The sequence below is a fragment of the Eptesicus fuscus genome, unplaced genomic scaffold (genome assembly GCF_027574615.1).
Source record: "Eptesicus fuscus isolate TK198812 unplaced genomic scaffold, DD_ASM_mEF_20220401 scaffold_52, whole genome shotgun sequence".
Classification (NCBI taxonomy): Eukaryota; Metazoa; Chordata; class Mammalia; order Chiroptera; family Vespertilionidae; genus Eptesicus; species Eptesicus fuscus.
Window position 1 is genome coordinate 432,241 of NW_026557626.1, and position 23,695 is coordinate 455,935.

The 23,695-nt window shown below is 48.0% G+C and overlaps 2 pseudogenes; both read right to left on the reverse strand.

Annotated features, from left to right (window-relative positions):
* Positions 1 to 18,493: 18,493 nt before the first annotated feature.
* On the reverse strand, positions 18,494 to 20,881 carry LOC129148473 (protein SET-like; annotated as a pseudogene).
* A 1,756-nt stretch (positions 20,882 to 22,637) lies between these two features.
* Positions 22,638 to 23,384, reverse strand: LOC103304309 (neugrin-like; annotated as a pseudogene).
* Positions 23,385 to 23,695: the final 311 nt, after the last annotated feature.

Consider the following 23,695-nt stretch of genomic DNA (forward strand, 5'->3'; position numbering starts at 1 on the left):
AGGGTTTTACTTTTTAAGACATGCAGAACTTTGAACTAAAATGGTTATTCCCTTTGCCTTTCCAGACACCCACATGATGAAAATTCTAGTTTTTCTTTATACCTGTGAGCTCATGCAATATTTAATATTTTTAAATTGCAGGCCTAAAAATCAGTATAGTGTTAACTTGTTTTGTTTTAAATCCATTCCCCTAAAATATTTTTATGGTGAGCATTTCTTGATGCATTGATTTACACCACCTTTATCTCTTTGGTTGAAAAGTCTGGTCAACACTCATATAGGCTGATCCCCTGACTAATGTAGTCACCAATAATACCAAACACCTTGGTTATCCAGGAGGTCCATAGGTGGGGGGGCAAGAAAGTATAAATACACAGGGGTCTCCACCCAGCTTCCCTTTTGTATGACACAAAATCAAAACAATGCCCCTTTGTGTGTAAAATTAAAGAGAGGTTTCTGGCTTGTGTGGACACCAAAGAAAGGGTGTCACTATTATCACTACTTGCCCATGGTAGAAGTGCAGAAAATGTACCCAAGACCTTGTCTATACAAAAAGAAATAGACAGCCAGTTTGAAAGGGTATTGCCATGGACTAGAACAAAGAATATCCTTACATGATATTATTCTACACTGTCATTAAAAATTTTCCCAGATTTGGATCACCCCCATTACATATAATAATTCCTCACATCCATGGGGGGGGGGGGGGGCGATCATCTGTTTGGTGCTTGGAGACAAACGTAACACATCTCTAGATATTTTAGAATTACAACAGCATATTATATAATTACCCCAAACAAACTTACTAATTCTTTGAATGTCTGGCAGCAATTTAAAAAGGACATGAAAGGGTTTATTCCCTTCCACTATATAGAGGGCCACCTGGGAAGGCACCTGAGCATTCTAAATTGGCTCCTCTTGCCCTTTTAACCAAGAGGGACCTGCTTCTCACAATCCAATTGTCCACAGCTGTTGCCTGAGCTTCTGTTCATGCCAAGGGTGAAACCTCGTGATGGCTGGTACCATGGATCTGTCTCTCGCCCAGTGGGGTGAGCTGGGCCTCCTTGGAGAAGAAACCTGGGTTCCACAAGATATGTGATCAGTGCTGGGACCCTGCCAGCAGGCGAGGGGATCCCAAGGCAGGTGCTGGGCTCGGAGGCCATGGGGGCATAGGCGACCAAGGAGACAGAACTAAACCTCACATCACCCTGCTTGGCCCCGGAGGATGGCTGGTTAGCCAGAGATGGGTAAGATTCCTCAGGGAAGGAGCAACCTAAGACAGGCACAGTCGCACAGGGGCCATCAGGAGAGAACTCAGAGGTGGGGCACAGACCTTCATCCCCCCCAAGTTTGCAGGGGCCTGAACCCTCATCCCTGAAGAAGGAGATCTCCTGCCCCCATGGCTGCTCAGCTTCACATGCCCAGCTCAAATCGGGACCCAGGTAACAGAGTCTTGGCTGACAGCAGATGCCCTCTCACCGCAACAAGACTTGATGGAGATGTCTTGCACCCATGATCCGGGGAACTGGGGTCTAGGATATCCAGCCTAGCACCAGGAATGCTCAGGGCCTACTCAAGAAGGCAAATAATCCTCTCCACTAATAATTACAGGGTAAAACAAGATGGTTGTTAGAGTATTAAATTTGACAGTAAAATAGTAGTCAAGTTTTCAGACTAATTTAAATTGGCCAATCAAAATAAGCAAATACTCTAGAAAAAGCAATTGTACTGGACAAAAAAGCTGTTCCTAAAGTGTTAACTAAAATTTTTATTGGTAGTTCATCTCATGGTAAAATTGCGTAACATATAATGAACCTTAAGCAGTCACATTTTAGTGCAAAAAAGTAAAATTTAAAAGCTATCAAGATTATAGCATAAAATTTCTAAAAGCCTCCCAATATTTAAACCAAAAAAAGGGGGATAGTAGAAGAATATCATGTAAGGAAAAATATCCTGCAAATAAATTACATCTAGAAAATTTTTACTTTAGAAAATTAACTTTCATTTGTAATGCTAACAGCAAGTCACCCAGGTAAAACATACATGGTGTCAAAACAAGCCAAAGGAAAATCATTTGGGCAAAAAAACGAAAAAGGATCACAAGTCAAATTTATAGAAAATATTCCTTTATTAACTTTTGGTCGAGAATATGTTTGTATATTTTCAGAAAACAACTCCGAGACATGTGGATTCCTGCAACAGAGAGTAATTGACAGGAATGCTCCAGCCATGAAGTCAGAAGAGAAACAGTCCAGAGATGGAATACACTGACGATGGCTTGCCATACTAGCAGTCAGCAGATATGCGTCACTGCAGATTGCCCAGGACCAAACCAGAGAGGGTCGGACCTGCAATACCACCATTTGTCCACCATCCAGAACTGAAATATCATTGCTGTTATGAACACATTAACAACTGTTGGACATAGAAACCGGGACTCAAAAGAACTGTTGGCCCAGAAAGAAACTCACTACAGACTGATTCATTTGCCTCTCAGCATAACCATTATTGCTTGTCTCATTTTCAGTCCCTATAAGTGTATTCCTAGTATCACATGAGCTCACTCATCTAGGGGAAAAGATGAACAACATAGACTGAAGAACAAGAACAGCATCGATCAGACGGTCAGACCTCAGAGGGAAGGTAGGGGAGGGTGGGGACAAGGGAGATAGATCAACCAAAGGACCTGTGTGCTTGCATATGAGCCTAACCAGTGATCACGGACAACAGGGGGAGAGGGGCATGCGTGTGGGGGGGTTTGGGAAGGGAACGGGGGGGAGGGGGTTGATGACAAATATGTGATACCTTAATCAATAAAGTAATTAAAAAAAAGAAAACAAAACAAAACAAAAAGAAAAGTCTGGTCAGAAAATGTTGCCAATTTTTAAAATGAATTAATGATTTAAACAATAGGCAGATAGTCCAGCATCTAAGAAATCCACTTTCTTTCATCATCCCCAGCTTTAATAAATGTAACCTCAAAATCTTCTGAACTCATGGTGTGAAATCTTTTCTTCATGAAGTCAAGACCTCACATACTTTATTATTTTTTTTTAAATATATTTTATTGATTTTTTACAGAGAGGAAGGGAAAGGGATAGAGAATTAGAAACATAGATGAGAGAGAAACATCAATCAGCTGCCTCCTGCACACCCCCCACTGGGGATGTGCCCGCAACCAAGGTACATGCCCTTGACCAGAATTGAACCCGGGACCTTTTAGTCCACAGGCCGACGCTCTATCCACTGAGCCAAACCAGCCTCGGTAAGACCTCACGTACTTTAGGCGAAGCTGAGGCACAGCTGTTCTAGGCTGGTTATGTCTGGGCATGGTTATGTTTTCCGATGGTCTTAGTAGAGCCTAAAACCATCGGAAAACACACATATTTACATTACGATTCATTAACAGTAGCAAAATGACAGCAACGAAAATAATTTCACGGTTGGGGGCCACCACAACGTGAGGAACTGTATTAAAGGGTCGCGGCATTAGGAAGGTTGGGAACCACTGCCCTGGGAGATCTGTCCGTCTTTTGCAGTTAGCCAAGCCTGTGGACGCATCTTGTCCCTCCCCAGCCATCACTCTCTCTGCCACAACACTTTTATTCACCTAACTCAATGGCTGGGTTTCTAGCCCTGCTCGGCTGCTGAGAAAACTACATTACCCAGAAAGCACTGCACCAGAGTGGGCGGAGCCAAAGGACATTTTGTTGTCTTCGCATCCGGTTAGGGCGGGACTTCCGCCTTCCTCCTCGCGGTGGCCATTTTAAAGTTTTAGGTCTGTTGTTCACAGAGTCACAGGCTTCAGGGCCCTGGTCGTGAGTAGGAGGAGGCCTGGGAGGCCGCTGCCTGCGGTGCAGGGTGTGTCTGAGGCCCCTGGAGCCCCAACAGACCGAGATCGGGGTCCCCGTGCCTCCCGGACGCCTCTCTGCTCACAGCGTTCCCGCAGCCTGACCCCCTGAACCCTCCAGCCTGGGGGCCGGCGCCGCTCAGGTCCTGCCGCCCAGGTCCCAGCGTCCAGAATGGTGAGTCCCTGGTGGTGACACGTGGGTGATGGGGAAGAGGGTGGAAGGCTGCAGTGCCACCTTGTGAGGACGTGATGGTGACACTGAGCTGGGAGGATTCGGAAACCCGGGCCTGTTTGGGATCCAAAGGCATCAACGAGATGAGGTGTGGTTTTGCGTGAGGAGTTTTACTTTCATTCTCAGAATGCTGGGACCATAGATGGTTGTGAAAAAAAGAGGGACATTTTCTGAGGCAGGATTCTAACTTTTCCTAACATTGCTCAGAGGCAGGATTCTAACTTTTCCTAACATTGCTCATAACTAGAAGACAGAGGACAGCTGTTGTGGACAGGAAGGGGAAGTCCTGTAAATGACAAGGATGACAAGGTAACTGGCAAGAGTGAGCACTGAGGACTGAGCCGTGAGATAATTCAGGCATCTGGAGGGCACCTGGCCTCCAGACTTGGCAAGGGCACTGAGTAGCCTGAGCCCAGAGAGCCTGGTGGTTGCCAGGCTCCCAACAGACCATTATGTTTCCACAAATTCCTGCAAATGCAGAATCGATCAGGTGTACGGGTTTGTGGAGCTTATTTCAGGGCCTCACCCCCTTGTGGCCTCTGAGATAGTAGAGTCCTGGGCCTGTCAGCCACTCTTGTATCCCGGGGACCTGGGGACTTTGAACAGACACTGAGCCCAGACTCCAAAGGCCAGGAGGAGGCTTCATGGAGTGGACCTTGTTTTTGGCAACCAGTGTAATCAGTGCGAGGTCCTCCAGACAGAGGTTCCAGAATGTGCAAAGGCTTGGAATAAAGAAGGAGCTGAATCAGGAACGTGCAGGTATGTTTTTTTAAAAAATACATCTATATTTTTATTGATTTTAGATGTAGAAAGGATGGGGTGGGGGGAGGTGAGAGAGACAGAGAAACAGGGATGAGCAAAAAATAGGGATTGGTTGCCACCTGCACAATCTCTACTCTGGATCCAGCCCACAACCCGGGCATGTGACCTCACACCAGTGCATGGGTCTATGCTCAACAAATTGAGACACATCATCCAGGACAGTATATCACTTTAATACAGGGAATCATTGTTAATGGTAGTAGTAGTTCAGAAGGGACAGTGTGAGCCTGAGGAATGGCTTTCTTCCTGGGGCCACTGTTTGTGAGAAGGGGGTGTCACAACACAGCGTAGGGACAGAAGTTGTCCTGTAGAGTGTGGGGGAGAGATAATCGCTTAGCAGTGGCCAAAGCCTTGAAAAGGTGAGTGGACCTGAGATTAATTGGAGGCCAAAGAGTAATTCAAACAAGATGAGACTGAGGCTGGTACATATCAACTTTTCTAAACTCTCACCAGGATTTTCTTGTGACTCTTGGTGTGGCCTGGCTGTGGGGAGTTGCAGTCAGTCTTGTGGATTATCCAAGAGGCTTGAGTGTTCATCTATGAGACTCACTGGGGATGGTGCAGAGTGTCATTGGGGCTGGGACTTGAGTGAAGGTTAAGTGAGAGTTGTTGGCTGTGACTAGTGAAGGGACATCAAGTGCAGCATCACAGGAGGTGGGCTATGGATATCTGAGATCTGATGGTTGTTCTTAATAGTTGAGGTTGAAGGAAATAAACAGTCATGGAGAGAGGCCTACGTAGCAGGAATCAAGGCTGCCTCTATGAGTGTGGACTATCAGAGTGTGGGTAGTGCTTGATCCTGATTCAATATGGCATCATCCTCTGACCACACATGCTGAGTAATAAGTAAAAGGCCTGAAGATGAGTATGGGGGCTGGGCCTGTGGAAGTGCAGGTGTGAGAGAGGTGTGGTAGAAAGAGGGATGGACACTCGGAGAGGGAAGGTGAATTCATGGTCACAGCACCGTGACATTGACATAGAGTGAATGAAGGAAGAGTCTGTTTTCGGTGGTCCCTGGATGTAACAATAAGGTGAACTTTAGGGTAACTGCCTGTAAAGAGAGGAGTTTGGGTGCTACTTTCTAGGTTAAGAGCTTAGGTGCTATTTAACTAACCACCTGCCTTTTATTGTTGGTTGAGATGCACTGGTTGAAAGGAATGAGATAGCATTAATCAGTGTTATCCAGGCTTGTAAATCTCCACTGGCCCGGGTAAGGAAGAAGAGTAAGAGAGAAATAGATTATGGAGGTGGTGAACTATAATTTTGGAAAAGAAGGTGATTAGGAAATAATTTATCCACACTACGGCATATTTGCATTTTATTTGAAGTTGTACCTCCAGGAATGAAGCTGTGTGAGAAAAGTGTTGTTCAAGAAACTATGTACAGCAGGTAGTACAAAGCAATGGCCTCAGCACATTGGGATTGGGGTCAAGAGGGTGAAGTGTGATGCCATGTTTTTGGTGCCGTTAGTTGAAGGATTAGCTGGAGATTCATATTTTAATCCTTGTGGTGCTTACCTTGTTTATGTCATATTTCTGGTGAGGCCTCTCTGTGTTGTGATCTTCATTAGCCCAAAGAGTCACAAGAGCCTCTTATTAATCCTTCCTGCACATCTCTTATTTTCAGATATTTTCATGGAACCAACGTGTGATGTGTAACACACTTTTGCAATGGGATTTCCCACTGTCACCACATTCAACATTCATTTCCTCACCCTTTCTCACTTTTCAGGTTGTTGGCATAAAATGGATGATGAGGTGGTCTGTTCTGATCAGAGTGTATCTATACAAGGAGAGTCACAGGACAGGGCTTCTAAGACAGCTCTAGCCACCCAGAAGACCCTTCTCTGTAAGTGGTGTTTCTCTGTGTTAAAAGATATTTTGCACCTGACTGAGTCACCTTCAGCATACTTTGAGCAGAAAGCCTTCTGTAGTGATGCATGTGTTGTAGACTTCTGTTTGAGTGCAAACCCTCACCAGCAACAGAAGAATGAATGTGGAGCGGAGCCCTGGAAACAAGCTATGGACAGGGCATCCTATGTGAGCAGGTGCAGCTTCTACTTATCAATGGTGCCTTCAACCAGCAGGGAGGTTGGGGAAGACTTGCGATACAACTCAGAGCTTCCCCAGCACCAGGCCACTCTCAACACCGAGGAGCTACATTTTGGCAGCGGGATTTCACACGAATTTCTTGATTGTAAAAGTCATCACCAGTGGGGTGACTGTGAAAATGCTGCCAGCCACATCCTGAAAGTTGTTCAGTGTCAGGGTGAACTTTCTAGAGAAGTGATTTATGAGTGTAAGAAATGTAGGCAAGTGTTTAGACGATTCTTTAACCTCATTGGACATAAGAGAGTTCACCCTGGAGAAGAGATGTATGAGTGTAGTGAATGTGGGGTTTCCTTCCATCTAAGAGCCCACCTCAAAGTACACCTCAGAGTTCACACTGGAGAGAAGCCATATGAGTGTACTGAATGTGGGAAGCCTTTTAGCCAGAAATCTTACCTTATTAAACATCTGAAAGTCCACACTGGAGAGAAGCCATATGAGTGTACTGAATATGGGAAGTCCTTCAGTGCAAGAAGTACATTCATTAATCACCAGAGAGTTCACACTGGAGAGAAGCCATATGAGTGTACTGAATATGGAAAGTCCTTCAGTGCAAGAAATACACTCATTAAACACCAGAGAGTTCAAACTGGAGAGAAGCCATATGAGTGTACTGAATGGGGGAAGTCCTTCAATGTAAGAGGTACATTAATTAAACACCAGAGAGGCCACAGTGGAGAGAAGCCATATGAGTGTATTGAATGTGGGAAATCTTTTAGCCAAAAATATAACCTTATTAGACATCGGAAAGTACACACTGGAGAGAAGTCATATGAGTATACTGAATGTGGGAAGTCTTTTAGCCAAAAATCTAACCTTTCTAATCTAGTCTTTTTTTTTTTTTTTTTAAATATATTTTATTGATTTTTTACAGAGAGGAAGGGAGAGGGACAGAGAGCCAGAAACATCAATGAGAGAGAAACATCAACCAGCTGCCTCCGGCACACCCCCCACCGGGGATGTGCCCGCAACCAAGGCACACGCCCTTGACCGGAATCGAACCCGGGACCCTTCAGTCCGCAGGCCGACGCTCCATCCACTGAGCCAAACCGGTCTCGGCCCTTTCTAATCTAGTCTTATTAAACGTCTGAGAGTTCACACTGGAGAGAAGTGTTAAATGTGCAGGGAATGTTTTATTCACTTAGAGTAACAACACTGAATGCGACTGTTTGGGACCTATTTTTCTGAATTTAAACCCTTTTAATGGAACATACACTGTACTATATTCCTCATGTGTTTCCAGTACAAGTGAGTCTTGAAGGACATGCCCAGATCTACTACCTGATACATTTGTAGTTGAAGAGATTTTTTATTGAATTATGCTTTTATGAATTGTTTTACTTTCTAATTCACCAACCTGCAAATTGCTTACTGTACTCTGTTCTGGTTTATAATTTTTTAGTAAAGATATTTTTCTTTAGTACCTTAAATGTTTTGGTTATTTTCACTTCCAGGGATGATTGTCAAGCACAATTATGATCTATCATCATAGAGTTAATAGATATTGTTTGAATCCCAACCTTTCTGTGCCTTAGGAGGGACAGCATAATACTAGAAAATTACTCTTTGGCCAATATTGGCTTATAGTGCATTGCTAGCCAAGGCCTTGAAAGAAAGACTGCTTGAATTTGTGGTTCCAGTTTGCATGTTTGATCCCAGCACATATGGGGATGTGGGAGGCATCTAATTTTTTTACTCTCTCATATTGATGTCTCTCTCAATATCTCTCTTCTTCTCCCCCTTCCCTTGCACTATCTCTAAAATATCCTCAGATGAGGATTACCAAAATATCCAAACATTCACTCTGGTGCCCTGAGATGGGGCCTCTGCCTGCACAGCCCCCCTTTCCTCACTCTTCCCTGCCTTTGCCTGGGATGTTCCCACTGTAGCTGGGCACACTGTGTCTGTCCCAGGGTTTGGAAGAGAGGAGGCCCAGTCAAGGCCCTGGGAGGGATTTGGGTTCTGTGTCTGCCTGAGATGTGCTGGCCAGGGCTCTTCTATCTCCATCCAGACTGCTTCTCCCCACCCGCTAGGCACCTGCCTGCTGCAAATGAACCTACTTCTGTATCTGGGAGAAGCCCCTTGATACTTTGGACCCCCAAATCAGTTCACCTTTAGAGAGTCCTGCCTCCAGCCAATCCACTCACACCCCTGAGACCCACTGGTGTTTTAAGTCTCTTTTTTCCATTTTAGGGATTATTTTGCACTTCAATTTTATTAAATAAAGCACTCCTCTCCCCATCCCCTTACCCAGACAGTCCTGGAGGTAGCATGGATGCTACAGGAAATGGTGCTGTGTATTTTCAATGGTGAGAACATTCTTCTGTATCTGGGAGAAGCATTTCCAGAAGGAGAGGCTTGGTCTCAATATAATTCCACATTCGGAGGATGAGTTGTGGTTGGTGTGCCCCCTCCCTAAGTTTTTCCTGTGCATAGAAGACCTGAAATTAGGTGATAGTTCCTGGATTCTAGGGAATAGTGTGTTGCTGGGGTGTGTGGTTGACGGGCAGAGAGTTCGGATGCCTGTGAACGTCTTTCTGCCATCTCATGGGTCAGGTTCCTGCAGTGGGTGGGCTGAGGGAAGGCTGTAGCGATGAGGACTTGAATCAGGCTGAATGGAGGGTCAGCAGCCATGGGTGGGCATAAGGGACACATGTAAAGAGTGAAGCTGTAGATACTGTTGAGCCCAACTGTTTCAGATACCGTAAATGCAGAGTCCCCTGTCCTTGGGAACTGGCATCTAGAGGAGGACAGTCCACAAAGAATGGACCAGGATACCTGTGACTGGTAACAGCAGTATGGGGGAAGGTGAAACTAGCGTTGGTCAGTGGGGACTTCACTGAAGAATTCTGTGAAGGGCTGGCAGGCTCCAGGTGGGAGTCTGCAGGGAGCATGCCCTGTGCATTTGCAGGCTGTATGGAAGTCACTGGCTGGTTTTAACAGAAAGTGGTAATAAATAAATAAATGGTGGCCGATTAGGCAGTAGTATTGTGCATCGTCCTGAGCCCGATTGCAAATACAAGTAAATCAAAGAACATCCACTTGGTATTAACAAATTAGATGCAGCTCAGCAGACCATTAACAACAAGGAAGGGCAGAGGAGAATGGCAAGAACTGGGAAGTGGGCTTTCGAGGGACAGCAAGCCAGTGGGTCAAGAGGTGAGATCAAAGCTGTGTTGCACCGAAGCTGTGTCCCTTCACGAGGTGGGTAACATCCAACTGCATAAAGGAAAAGCCACCGGGCAGATGGCTGCTGGGGAAACTGGACCAGAGGCAACAGCCCCAAAAGGCTGCCCCATGAAAGGGGCCCAAACAGCGTGGTGCTGGGGAGAGCAGAAGAGCAGTTTCATTGTTTTGGTTTGGTTTTGTCTTTGCTTTTATACTCTAAACCCAGCACACGGGACTTTTCTATTCCAAACACGCACCTGGGGCTTTGGAGCAGGGAGAGAGGCACACGCTTAAGATGCCTGAGGAGAGGCTGAGGAGGAAAGCAGGGCGGGGAGACATGGCCAAGAGTCCTGCATTAGAACATTCTTTTTTACTTTAAATTATTTATTTTTTAAATTATTAGATAAGTCTCCTTCCTCCCCTCCCCCATTGACCTCTCCCTACCTGCTCCTACCCAACAGTACATGCCCTCACCCTCCTTCTGTCTAGGTCAACTGGTTATGCTCATATGCAAGCATACAAGTCCTTCGGTTGATCTTTGACACCTTCCCCTCCTATGCCTTCCCTCTTAGTTTGGATGGTCTGTTCAATGCTTCTATGACACCGGCTCTATTTTTGTGCATCAGTTTATGTTCATTATATTGCACAAATGAGTGAGATCATGTGGTATTTATCTTTCTCTGTTGGCTTTATATCCCTTAGCATAATGCTGTCTAGGTCCATTCATGCTGTTGCAAATAATAAGATTTCCTTCTTTTTTTACAGCAGCATAATATTCCGTTGTGTAGATGTACCCCAGGTTTTTAATCGACTCATCTGCTGATGGGCATTTAGGCTGTTTCCCAGTCGTAGCTCTTATAACTACCATTGTGCTACTATGAACATAGGGGTGCATATATGCTTTCTGATTGGTGTTTATGATTTTTGGGGATATATTGCTAGAAGTGTGACATACTTAAGCTTCCAAACCTAAGTGGCCATTTCTCCCCAGAAGAGCTAGCCCCTCCCAGTAGGCTCAGGGCAGGAGATACTTCCTGCCACACCCTGCATTTTGAGCTTAACAGAAGAAAAAGAGGCAAAGACCATGCTTATGGGTCTGAGTAGACCCAAAGAGCCTTCACTGTCTGTATAGGAAGAGGGACTGGTTCATCCTGCTACTTTTGCAATCAGACTGATAAAACTCCAGGTTGCCAGCTAACCCCATTGGTATCCTACCTTATAATAGAGAAATATGCAAATTGACCGCACCTCCGCTATGCCCATGATTGGGCCTGCGACAGGCTGGGGGCGGGACTCCGGGTGGCCTATCCGGCCGTTGAGAAGAGCAAGATGGCGGCCCGCAATCCTCTTAGTTCCGGGGGTCTGGGGCGGCGATCGCCACCCGGGGGGCGTGTCCGGTCCGAGCCAGGCGCTGCCCGGGGTACCTGGTGGCAATCGCCACCCTGGGGGGCGAGTCCGGTCCAAGCCAGGCGCTGCCGGGGGTTCGAGCCAGGCGATCGCCACCCGGGGGGCGTGTCCGGTCCGAGCCAGGCGCTGCCGGGGGTCTGGGGCGGCGATCGCCACGGGGGGCGTGTCCGTCTGAGCCAGGCGATCGCCACCCGGGGGGGCGTGTCCGGTCCAAGCCAGGCGCTGCCGGGGGTCTGGTGCCGCGATCGCCACCCTGTGGGGGCGTGTCCGGTCCGAGCCAGGCGCTGCCGGGGGTCCGAGCCAGGCGCTGCCGGGGGTCCGAGCCAGGCGATCGCCACCCGTGGGGGCGTGTCCGGTCCGAGCCAGGCGCTGCCGGGGGTCCGAGCCAGGCGATCGCCACCCGGGGGGCGTGTCCGGTCCGAGCCAGGCGCTGCCGGGGGTCTCCGGGCGGCGATCGCCACCCGGGGGGGCGTGTCCGGTCCGAGCCAGGCGCTGACAGGGGTCTGGCTGACAGGGGTCTGGGGCGGCGATCGCCACACTGGGGGGCGTGTCCGGTCCGAGCCAGGCGCTGCCGGGGGTCTGGGGCAGCAATCACCACCCGGGGTGGCGTATCCGGTCCAAGCCAGGCGCTGCCGGGGGTCCCCGAGCGGCGATCGCCACCCTGGGGGGCGTGTCCGGTCCGAGCCAGGCGCTGCCGGGGGTCTGGTGCTGCGATCGCCACCCTGGGGGGCGTGTCCGGTCCGAGCCAGGCGCTGCCGAGGGTCCGAGCCAGGTGATCGCCACCCGGAAGGGCGTGTCCGTTCCAAGCCAGGCGCTGCCGGGGGTCTGAGCCAGGCGATCGCCACCCCGGGGGGCGTGTCCGGTCCGAGCCAGGCGCTGCCGGGGGTCTGGTGCGGCAATTGCCACCCTGGGGGGCGTGTCCGGTCCGAGCCAGGCGCTGCCGGGGGTCTGGGCCAGGCGATCGCCACCCGGGGGGCGTGTCTGGTCCGAGCCAGGGCTGCCGAGGGTCCGAGCCAGGCGATCGCCACCCGGGGGGGCGTGTCCGGTCCAAGCCAGGCGCTGCCGGGGGTCTGAGCCAGGCGATCGCCACCCGGGAGGGCGTGTCCGGTCCGAGCCAGGCGCTGCCGGGGGTCTGAGCCAGGCGATCGCCACCCGGGGGGGCGTGTTTGGTCCGAGCCAGGCGCTGCCGAGGGTCCGAGCCAGGCGATCGCCACCCGGGGGGGCGTGTCCGGTCCAAGCCAGGTGTTGCCGGGGGTCCCGGGCGGCGATCGCCACCCTGGGGGGCGTGTCCGGTCCGAGCCAGGCGCTGCCGAGGGTCCGAGCCAGGCGATCGCCACCCGGGGGGGCGTGTCCGGTCCAAGCCAGGCGCTGCCGGGGGTCTGAGCCAGGCGATTGCCACCTGGGGGGGCGTGTCTGGTCCGAGCCAGACGCTGCCGAGGGTCCGAGCCAGGCGATCGCCACCCGGGGGGGCGAGTCCGGTCCAAGCCAGGCGCTGCCCGGGGTCTGGTGCCGCGATCGCCACCTTGGGGGGCGTGTCCGGTCCGAGCCAGGCGATGCCAGGGGTCTGGGGCTGCGATCCCCACCCTGGGGGGCGTGTCAGGTGCGAGCCAGGCGTTGCCGGGGGTCCCGGGCGGCGATCGCCACCCTGGGGGGCGTGTCCGGTCCAAGCCAGGCGCTGCCGGGGGTCCCGGGCGGCGATCGCCACCCGGGGGGCGTGTCCGGTCCGAGCCAGGCGCTGCCGGGGGTCCCGAGCCAGGCGATTGCCACCCGCGGGGGTGTGTGCAGTCCGAGCCAGGCACATACGGGTGTCCGGAGCCAGGTGATGGCCACCCTGGGGGGGCGAGTCCGGCTGAGCCAGGCGCTCCGGGGGATCCGGGGGCCATCGCCACCCTGGGTGGGGCGTGGCAGGACTCGCCCAGCCCCTCCCAGGGTCCCTGGGAACATTGCAGGCATGTGGTTGCTGAGACCCAGACCAGGCCTCTGGCCACAGATTCATAGCTTTGCGGAGACCTAGGGCAGGGATCTGCTTCATCTGCAGAGAGACAGAGGTTCTGCAGTGCCCCCAAGACGTGGGTGGGCCCAGCCAGGGGTCAAGGGGCATGGAAGGACTCCTGGCAGAGGGGCAAGGACCCTCACCCCTGAGGCGGGGGTTGAGGGATGGAGCCACCTCAGTGAAGGGTACTGCACTGCAGGGTACTGGACTGACTGACGTGATTCAGAGAAGCTCCCAGTGCTAATGGGCCTCGCTCAGGCGGCCTTCACACTTCAGAGGCAGTGACTACTGCTCCTGCCTTCACCCAAAAGCAAGCTCGCTACACCCTGCCCCATAGCAGAGCATGCCTAGGCAGTGAGTGGGAAGCCTTCCACCTGCTTCGGAGAAGGGGGGGCAGTAAAGAATGGGGGGAGAGGAAAGAATGTGGAGCATCCGCAATGAAGAGGTGCTTGAGAAAGAGGCTGGGAAGCCTGACTGGAAGGTTTGTTCTGTTTGCTGGGCCGCTGCCCCTTAGGAAGCGCAAAGAGCATGGCTCTGAGGGCTTCCTGTGTGCTCTGAGGGCTTCCTGAGTCAAGTTCCACAGCCAACTGGAATTGGCCTCAGTTTCCTGGTCTTTAAAATGGATGAAGCGTGAACAACATAGACTGAGGAACAAGAACAGAACCAGAAGCAAGGAGGCATCGATCGGACTATCGGGCCTCAGAGGGAGGATAGGGGAGGGTAGGGGGAGGGTGGGGGGAGGGGGAGAGTTCAACCAAAGGACCTGTATGCATGCATATAAGCCTATCCAACGGTTAAGTTCAACAGGGGATTGGGGCATGCGTGGGGAGAGGGGTGGGATGGGAATGAGGGGATGAGGACAAATATGTGACACCTTAATCAATAAAGAAATTTAAAAAAAAATAAAAAATAAAAAAAATAAATAAAATGGATGAAGCGTGTCCCAGTGCCTTCACTGAGCTTTGATGGCCAATTGAGATACTATATAAAGAAAATGAGGGAAGAAGTGAGAAAGAAAAGGAAGGACAAAAAAACACAAAAGAAAGCATAATATTCCATTGTGTAGATGTACCCCAGGTTTTTAATCGACTCATCTGCTGATGGGCATTTAGGCTGTTTCCAAATCGTAGCTCTTATAACTACCATCGTGCAGCTATGAACATAGGGGTGCATATATGCTTTCTGATTGGTGTTTCTGATTTTTGGGGATATATTGCTAGAAGTGTGACATACTTAAGCTTCCAAACCTAAGTGGCCATTTCTCCCCAGAAGAGCTAGCCCCTCCCAGTAGGCTCAGGGCAGGAGATACTTCCTGCCACACCCTGCATTTTGAGCTTAACAGAAGAAAAAGAGGCAAAGACCATGCTTATGGGTCTGAGTAGAACCAAAGAGCCTTCAGTGTCTGTATAGGAAGAGGGACTGGTCGGTCCTAATATTTTTGCAACCAGACTGATAAAAACTCCAGGTTGCCAGCTAACCCCATTGGTATATATATATATATATATATGAATCTCTGACCAACCAAGGCCAGAGCCATATTTTGGGACACACATGGAGGAGCAACTCTGGGTGAGGAAAAAACACCCATCTTATTCCCTGAAAGAAAATCAGCACCATCTCCACCTAAAGCCCTGTCAGAAACAGATGCTTGAGTCATTAAGACTGACAGCCAGCGGACAGGCAAAGAGGGCAGATTGGCTCTGCCTGCGTGCAGCCATGGCCTGTGCATACAGATACAAGCAGAGGACCTATGTATCTCTTGCAGCTTCAAACGGGGAGCTAAAAGCCAAAAGACAGTGACTGACAGAGCCAGCACCTCAGTACCTAACAGGAAGCCCAGGATTAGCAGACAGAACAGAAGAGTGGGGTCCTACACCAGCAGCCATGGGGCACTAAAACTCAGCTGATGTGAATGACACTTCACCTTTTTATTTTAGTTATTTTAAAATTTTATGATTGGTTTTACTTTTATCTTTCTTGCACCTCTTTCTTTCTCACTTCTCTTATTCCCGTTTTTCATCTTTTACCCATTTTAGGTTTTCTATTTCATTTTTCCTCCTTTTAAATAATAAATCTACTTTATCTGATTTATTGGTGTGTTATTATTCTAGTCTCTGTTGGTTTATTCATATATCTAATTTCCTCTTCCCTGATCCTATTCTATCCCCTTCTCTTCTCTTCATCTTCACTATGTTTTTTATTTTCTTTCTCTCTTGTCTTGCTCTTCTCCCAATTTTTAACTTGCTTCGTTTCTTAAATTTAGGCCTTTCTGCTGTCTCCTCTAATCTCCTTTTCAAAAAAACAAAGACACAAAACAAGATTGGTCTTGTTTTGTGTCTTTGTTTGGATCTGGAGTGTGTGGGATTCATGCTGGGGGCCTCCAGCCAGAGGGATTGCCTCTGCAGCCCCCAGAAATGAGCTCTGTGAGCCCCTCTTTTCCGTGGCAGCACCTCGGACAGGTGGGGAACCTGGGCAGCTGGCGGGCCTGCTGGAGACTCCTCTCCCCCAAATGATGCATCTCCAGGGCTTCCTTAGGGGACATGGCCTTTTGATTTTTTTAACCTTTTCATTTTTTCAATAAAATCAAAAGGTTAAATTTCAGAGAGGAAGGGAGAGGGGAGAAACATTAATGATGAGAGAATAATGGGTTGGCTGCCTCCTGCACACCCCACCCTGGAGAGCGAGCCCGAACCATGGGCATGTGCCCGGACCGGGAATCGAACCCTGACCTCCTGGTTCCTAGGTCGATGCTCAACCACTGAGCCATGCCGGCCGGGCTGATGTGATTGTTTTATGTCCACTGATGTTTGGTCACTGCTTTCACAAATGTGTGGATGGTGGGAAAGAGAGATGCCACCATCTTTAGAGTTTATTCCTTTCAGCTGTTTGTCTCAGGGAAAGCTGTCATAGCGGCAAGAACCTACAGGGGGCGCTGTCCTAGGTCCTACTTGTCTGAGAAGAGCAGGATGTACTTAGTCTCCTGACTGGACTTGAGCAGAAAGGACCCCAAGAGACACTTCAGTGAGGGAGCCGCTCATCCGCTCAGTGTCAGTTTCCCTTGTCATAGGAAAAGCTGGATCTCTGTTTCCACATGGACGATGAACTTTATTTTTATTTTTTTAAAGAAACATTATTTTATTTATTTATTTATTTTTGGTTAATCCACGCCCGAAGATATTTTTTCATTGATTTTTAGAGAGAATGGAAGAGAGAGGGAGAGACAGAGAGAAACATCCTTGTGAGAGAAACGTCGATTGGTTGCCTCCTGTGGTTGCGCAGACCAGGGCCCAGCCAGGGAGGAGCCTGCAACCAAGGCACGTGACCTTGACTGGAATTGAACCCGGGACCCTTTAGTCAGCAGGCCGAACCTCTGAGATCGATGAATTTTATAGCATAAAGGAAAATCTCCCGAGAATATCCTCTCTGTGGGATAGTCAGCATTTGATTTAGTTAAAGCACATTTACAATCAGAACTCCATGAGCACATGCGCGGCCGGCATCGCTAGCTCTATACACCTGGACCTGCGTGATGCTCACCAGCTCCTGTGACATTAAATGAGCCGAGGCGGACGGGGCTTCCCTGCAAGGCCTGGTCCCTGTGCTCATGTCCCGCCTCCAGGGAGTAACATCCGCTTCCCTGCAGGTAGAGGAAGTGGCCCAGTGGGCCCTGGTTATCCAGGCGGCTCTAGACTAACACCAGCAGTTGGCCAACATCCTGCAGATGCTGCAGAGGAAGATGCTGATGGGATAAGAGCTTCCCACAGGTGCGGGAACCACTCCCTCTGGCTCTCTGCCTCTCTGTCTCGCCCGTCCCGTTGTCCCATTCTTCTTTTTAAAAATCTATTTTTATTGATCTCAGAAAGGAAGGTAAATGGGGAGAGAGAAACATCATTGATGAGAGAGAATCATTGGTTGCCTTTTGCACGACTCCCACTCGGGATCGAGCCTGCAACCGGGCATGTGCCCTGATCGGAAATCGAACCATGACCTCTTGGTTCATAGGTTGATGCTCAACCCCTGAGCCATGCCAGCCCGGCCGCTCTAGACTTTGTTGAAAATGAGTGATATCCTATGGAGTATGCGCACTATCCCTCAGCATAAAGGTGAGGGGTAAACAAAAAAACTACCCAAATATTTGGCCAGGGTTGGATAACTGAAAATTGCTTTATAGAGGACTAGCATAATGAATAAATGTGGAGGGGTTTTGGCTTCTATCAACACCCTTTTGACAAAGAGAAAAGTGGTGTCCGGTCAGCAAGGTGTCCCCTCTCTAGATGGGAGCTCACCAGGAGCTCACAGGTTTCATCTCACTGTACACCACAGAGTTCACACTGGAGAAAAGCCATATGAGTGTAGTGAATGTGGGAAGTATTTCAGTGAAAGGGCTTTCCTCACTAAACACCATAGAGTTCACACTGGAGGAAAGCCATTTCTGTGTAGTGAATGTGGTAAGCATTTCAATCGAAGGTCTAATCTCACTATACACCACAGTTCATACTGGAGAAAAGCCATAAATGTGCAGGGAATGGTTTATTTTTCTCACTTATTATAAGAACACTTAAGGGCCTGTATGAGACCCTTTACGTGAATGTAAACCCCTTTTATGGGAACATACACTCTGCTAGATTCCTCATAAATCTGAGGTACAAGTGAGACTTGAAGGAGCTGCATTGTACTTGAACAGAAAGGGGCAAAGATTCTCTTCCCACTGTATTGCTCAAGGCTCAAGGTCCATCTCCCCCCCCCCCCCGCCCATCCCCCAAATAAGGTGATAACCATGGTGTAAAGGAGAGAAAAAGAGACCTCAAAATCAGGGAGACTGAGCACAAGGGCGGGGGGGGGGGGGGAGGAAAGAAAAAAGACTGCAACTTGCTCCAGGGAATTAAAAAAAGATTGGAATCCATCAGTGTTCATTAGTCATCTTCATCTTCCTCTCTCCTCTCCTTCCCCCTCATCATTATCTTCATCTTCTTCACTTTCATCCTCATCCCTTCTTCATTTATATCTTCCAACCCTTCCTCTTCCTCTTCATCATCATCATCATCTTCTCCTTCCCCTTCTTCTTCATCCATGTCAGGAACCAAGTAGTACTGTAAAGGATTTGGCCAAATGTCATCTTCGATGACTTTCCCTAACTCCTCTGCACGTGCATCAGAATGGTCAGTAAGCCAGGTTAAGAAGCTCCCTGGTTCCTCATGCTGTCTCTTCCTGCTGGCTTTATTCTGTGTTTGACTTGAACGTTTTGTCAAATCCTTTCCAGATTTCCATTTGATTTCAGTGGACTTTGAAGATGGATCTCCACTCTCATTCAGATCAAACTCTTTGGAGAGAACTTTATTTTAAAGGAAGGAATTTCATCACAATAAAAATCTATTCTGTAACCTGATTTAATATCTTCAAATTCTGTCACTTCAACTCTTGTCAAATAATGCAGCGCCTCTTCATTCTCTTTCTTCCCCAAGCAGTGCAGACAATTGTAGATGGTTGACAAATGTTTTTACCCCAAAACTTTGGGATTTTGGCAATCAGTTCTGACCTCTTCTGAAAAAACGGTTGGCGGAGTTTGTTATATTTCTTTCTTTCTTTTTTTAAATTTCTTTATTGATTAAGGTATCGCATATTTGTCCTCATCCCCCCATTCCCATCCCACACCCCTCCCCACGCATGCCCCCACCCCCCTGTTGTCCTTAACCACTGGTTAGGCTCATATGCATGCACACAAGTCCTTTAGTTGATCTCTCCCCTATATCCCCACACTCCCCTACACTTCCTCTGAGGCCCGACAGTCTGATCCATTCCTCCTTGTTTCTGGGTCTGTTCTTGTTCATCAGTCTATGTTTATCATTTCCCCTAGATGAGTGAGATCATGTGCTACTAGAAATACACTTGTAAGAACCGAAAATGAGACAAGCAATAATGGTTATGCTGAAAGGCAAATGAATCAGTCTGTAGTGAGTTTCTTTCTGGGCCAACAGTTCTTTTGAGACCCAATTTCAATGTCAAACAATTCCTTAGCACATGTCAGCAATGATATTTCAGTTCTGGATGGTGGACAAATGGTGGTAATGCAGGTCCGACCCTCTCTGGTTTGGTCCTGGGCAACCTGCAGTGACGCACAGCTGCTGACTGCTAGTATGGCAAGGCGACATCAGCATTTTCCATCTCTGGACTGTTTCTTTTCTGTCTTCATGGCTGGAGTAGTCCTGTCGATTCTTCTCTGTTGCCGGAATCCACATGGTCTCGAAGTTGTTTTCTGAAAACATACAAACATATTCTCGACCAATAGTTAATAAAGGAATATTACCTATAAATTTGACTTGGGATCCTTTTTCATTTTTTGCCCAAATGATTTTCCTCTGGCTTGTTTTGACACCATGTGTGTTTTTCATGTGTGTTTTGCTTTTAGCATTACAATTATTTTTCTAAAGTACAAATTCTCTAGATGTAATTTACTTACAGGATATTTTTCCTTACATGATATTCTTCCTATCCCCCCTTTTTTTATTTAAATATTAGGAGGCTTTTGAAAAATTTTTTAATCTAGTCTTGATAGCTTTTAAATTTTATTTTTTGCACTATAATATGACTGCTTTAGGTTCATTACATGTTATGAAATTTTATCATGAGATGAACTACCAATAAAAGTTTTAGTAAACACTTTAGGAACTGTTTTTTGTCCAGTACTATTAATTTTTCTAGAATATTCGCTTGCTTCAATTAGCCAATTTAAATTAGCCTGAAAACGACTACTATTTTACTGTCAAATTTATTAGTCTAACAACAATCTTATTTTACTCTGTAAATGGAGTTCGTTATATTTCTGTTCTACTTTCAAAATCTCCTCACTGGCTTCTTCATTAAGTTGTCTATTTCATTTTGTACTTCATCAATATATTCAATCCCTTCTTGCTGTTCTTTTTCTCCCTTCAGCACCTTCAGAGGGGTTGGCTTCTTTTCCTGCTTGGGGGATGTAGCCAGTTTCGGTTGCTTTGTTTGAGGTGGGAGCTAGGACTGGCCTTACAGGGTCATGCTGTGAGGCAAGTCCTAGGATCTGATCAATGGGAAGTTGCCAGGCTCAAAGGCACACTGAGCACTCACTTTTTCAATTTTTAAAATGAATTAAGGATTTAACCAATAGGAGGGCAGTTCAGCATCTAAGACATCTCTATTCACTTCACCCATTCCTTAAGGACTCAATTGGTTTCTCTTCCATTTGGAACTATACAGTATGTTTTGTATACTGGAAGGAAAATTGTTTTTCTCACATTTTATCTTATGCACAATTTAATGCCCACTTGCATGATACACTTTTAAGTTAAATCTATGTTGCTAACATTCTCCACCATTTATTCCTGGTGGTAAATACGCTCATCATGATTACTTTCAAAATGACAAAATGTTGGCACTGAACATGGGCCTGCTAGGATATTTCAGTGGCACATCATTATATTTTATTACAAACATGCTGATGCATTAGGTACAAATATACTCCAGAACATTCATGATAAAATAGTAAAATAATGGGAAGTGGCAAGTTTTAATTATTTTTTAAACTTTGATGTAAGTGTAATTGATTTAAAATATACATTCAAAACTATATTTTTATTGATTTCAGGGAGGAAGAGAGGGGGAATAGAGAGAGAGAGAAAGATGAATGATGAGAGAGAATCACTGATAGGCTGCCTCCTGCATGCACCACAGTATGAATCCAGTCCACCACCTGAGCATGTGTCCTGACCAGGAATTGATCAGTGACCTGCAGGGTCATAGGTTAACACTCAACCACTGAACCATGCTTGCCCGGCTCTCCTAAGATTTTCAGGGATCCCACACAACCTGCAACCAGGGTAGCAATGAGCAATGGCAGCTCGTCCTGGCCTAACCCCTGAATCTGCGCTCAAGGCCTCCTTTACTGTCAATGCCCAGTGAGCTACCAGCAGCCTCGCTTTGGCTCATTTATTTCCCACAATGTTTCTAGAGAGTCAAAGGAGCCTGCTGCTTCCTGTTCTATCATAAGGCCTACATTTTTTCACTATCCCCAGTCTCAATTAATGTACCCTCAAAATCTTCTGAACTTGTGCAGTGAAATCTTTTTGAACATGAAGCAATGAACTCTAACACTACAGACCAAGGTGAGGCCGACCTGCTCCAGCTGCTTCCTGTTCCTGAACACAGGTGTGCCTGGGACATCTTCTACACAACAGACCAAGGCATGGTTTTGCTTAGAGGACCTGGGAGAAAACGTGATGGTCTTCACTCAAATTGGTGTTGTTGAATCAAATCAATTTTAACACTCTTCTTTTTTTATTGATTTTTTAGAGAGAGAGTGAGACAGAGAAACATCAATGATGAGAGAATCATTGATCAGCTCTCTCCTGCATGCCCGCTACAGGGATGGAGCTCCCCAACCATGCCAAGTGCCATGACTTGGAATCCAAGTAGAGATACCTTGTTTCATGGGTAAATGCCCAATCACTGAGCCATGCCATGTAGGAAAACTATCTTTTTTATTGTTGGCTCTATTACAAATAGACCCAATTTTCCCATCCTCACCCCCCTTTGCCTTCCTCTACCTTGCCCCCACCATTTCTAGGCACTAAGCAAATTATTGTCTATGTCCATGGACTATGCATATATGTATATACTTTTTTTTTTTTTGCTGCATTTCACTTTCCTTTGCACAAAATAAATACAACCAATTGACTAAGCAGCTCCAGACCTGTTAGTGTTCATTAATCAAGAAGTAAACGATGTCAGAAGGAACACTTTTCAATTCCTCCCATACACATATTGTAAAGACAACAGACTCCTGACATTTGTGACACAGGCTGGTTTCATCACATAGAAAACCTAAGCAAGAAGGGTGAGTACTGAATATCCACATGGTCAGACCAGGAGCCATACTCCAGGAGCTAGACTACACCCAGCCTGTTGTTCACGCTGCCCGCATATACATCTGAAGTTCACTGTCCCTTGTCAGACTGAAATCCAAGTGGCTCCTTACATTTTCAGACTCATCATTTCCAAGGTGGACAATCCACACTCACAAATCCAGGCAGCTCTAATTTGCACGCTCAGCTGTGTTTTACATGACACCTCCACCAGCCAGGCTCCAGTTCAAATTCTGTACAGGAAGTTCCCGTTGTCGTCAAAGAACTCTCGTCACCTCTGCACTACCTTGCTGCTAAAGTTCTGCTCACCAAGTTCTCTTGCCTTCAATGCTTCCAGCTCCTTCGCACTTGGCAATCCATCACTGTCAGAGCCTCTGGCGCCCTCACACCCACTGGTGGAGTACTTCTGCAGCTCTCTGTGCTGACCTTGGGCTGCAGCAACAAGCACAAACCTTTCCTTCTCCAGGCTCAGGACTCCTTTATTCCTTCCCTTCTGTCTCCTCGGTGTGTTTGTACTCTGAGTGTTCGGTTCTGTCACCCTCAAAGCTGTGCTGTGACCGTGGCCTTGGGATGAGGCTTCAGCTCCTGACACAGGGCGGCCTGCAGAAAGCAGCTCCCAGGCATCCCCACGGCCTGGAAGCTGGTGGAGCGAGTGGGCAGGCCCCGCTTTCTGAGGGACCTTTTGATCCTGCTTCAGTGTCTTCTCCTATGTGGGCACAAACTTGCTTTTTAAAATGCTTCTGATCACATTGCTGCTAATATCCAAGCCTTCCGCCAATCTGGGAACTGACCAGGACTCTGGAAATCCTTCATGTAAATACCGGATCTGCTCCCTGGCTTCCCTGGTCAGAGTCCTGGGCGGGGCCCCTCGGGGCTCCATTTGCCTCTGAATTTTTTGGAACGGGATGGCTTTTTTCTGTAGTCTCTGGGCACTAGGGGAGAGAACCAGTGGCAGAAGCTATGCGTGGGACCAACATGCGTCTTTGAAGCCTCTCAGCCAAATCAAGCGGCGCCCAGCCCTCATCTCTTTGTTCATTGCCCCTGAGCAAGGCGAGCTCTCTAAAGGGGCAATGAAATACGTCCCTGGTGAAGGGACCGTGGTCCCAAAGGAGCCGAACACCTGCCCCTGCGCTTCTGATGAGGGAAGAAGCAAGGCCCTGCTTCAGGCTGAGGGCCCAGGAAGGTGCCAGTACTGTTACAGAAAACGGGAGAGGAACCAAGCAA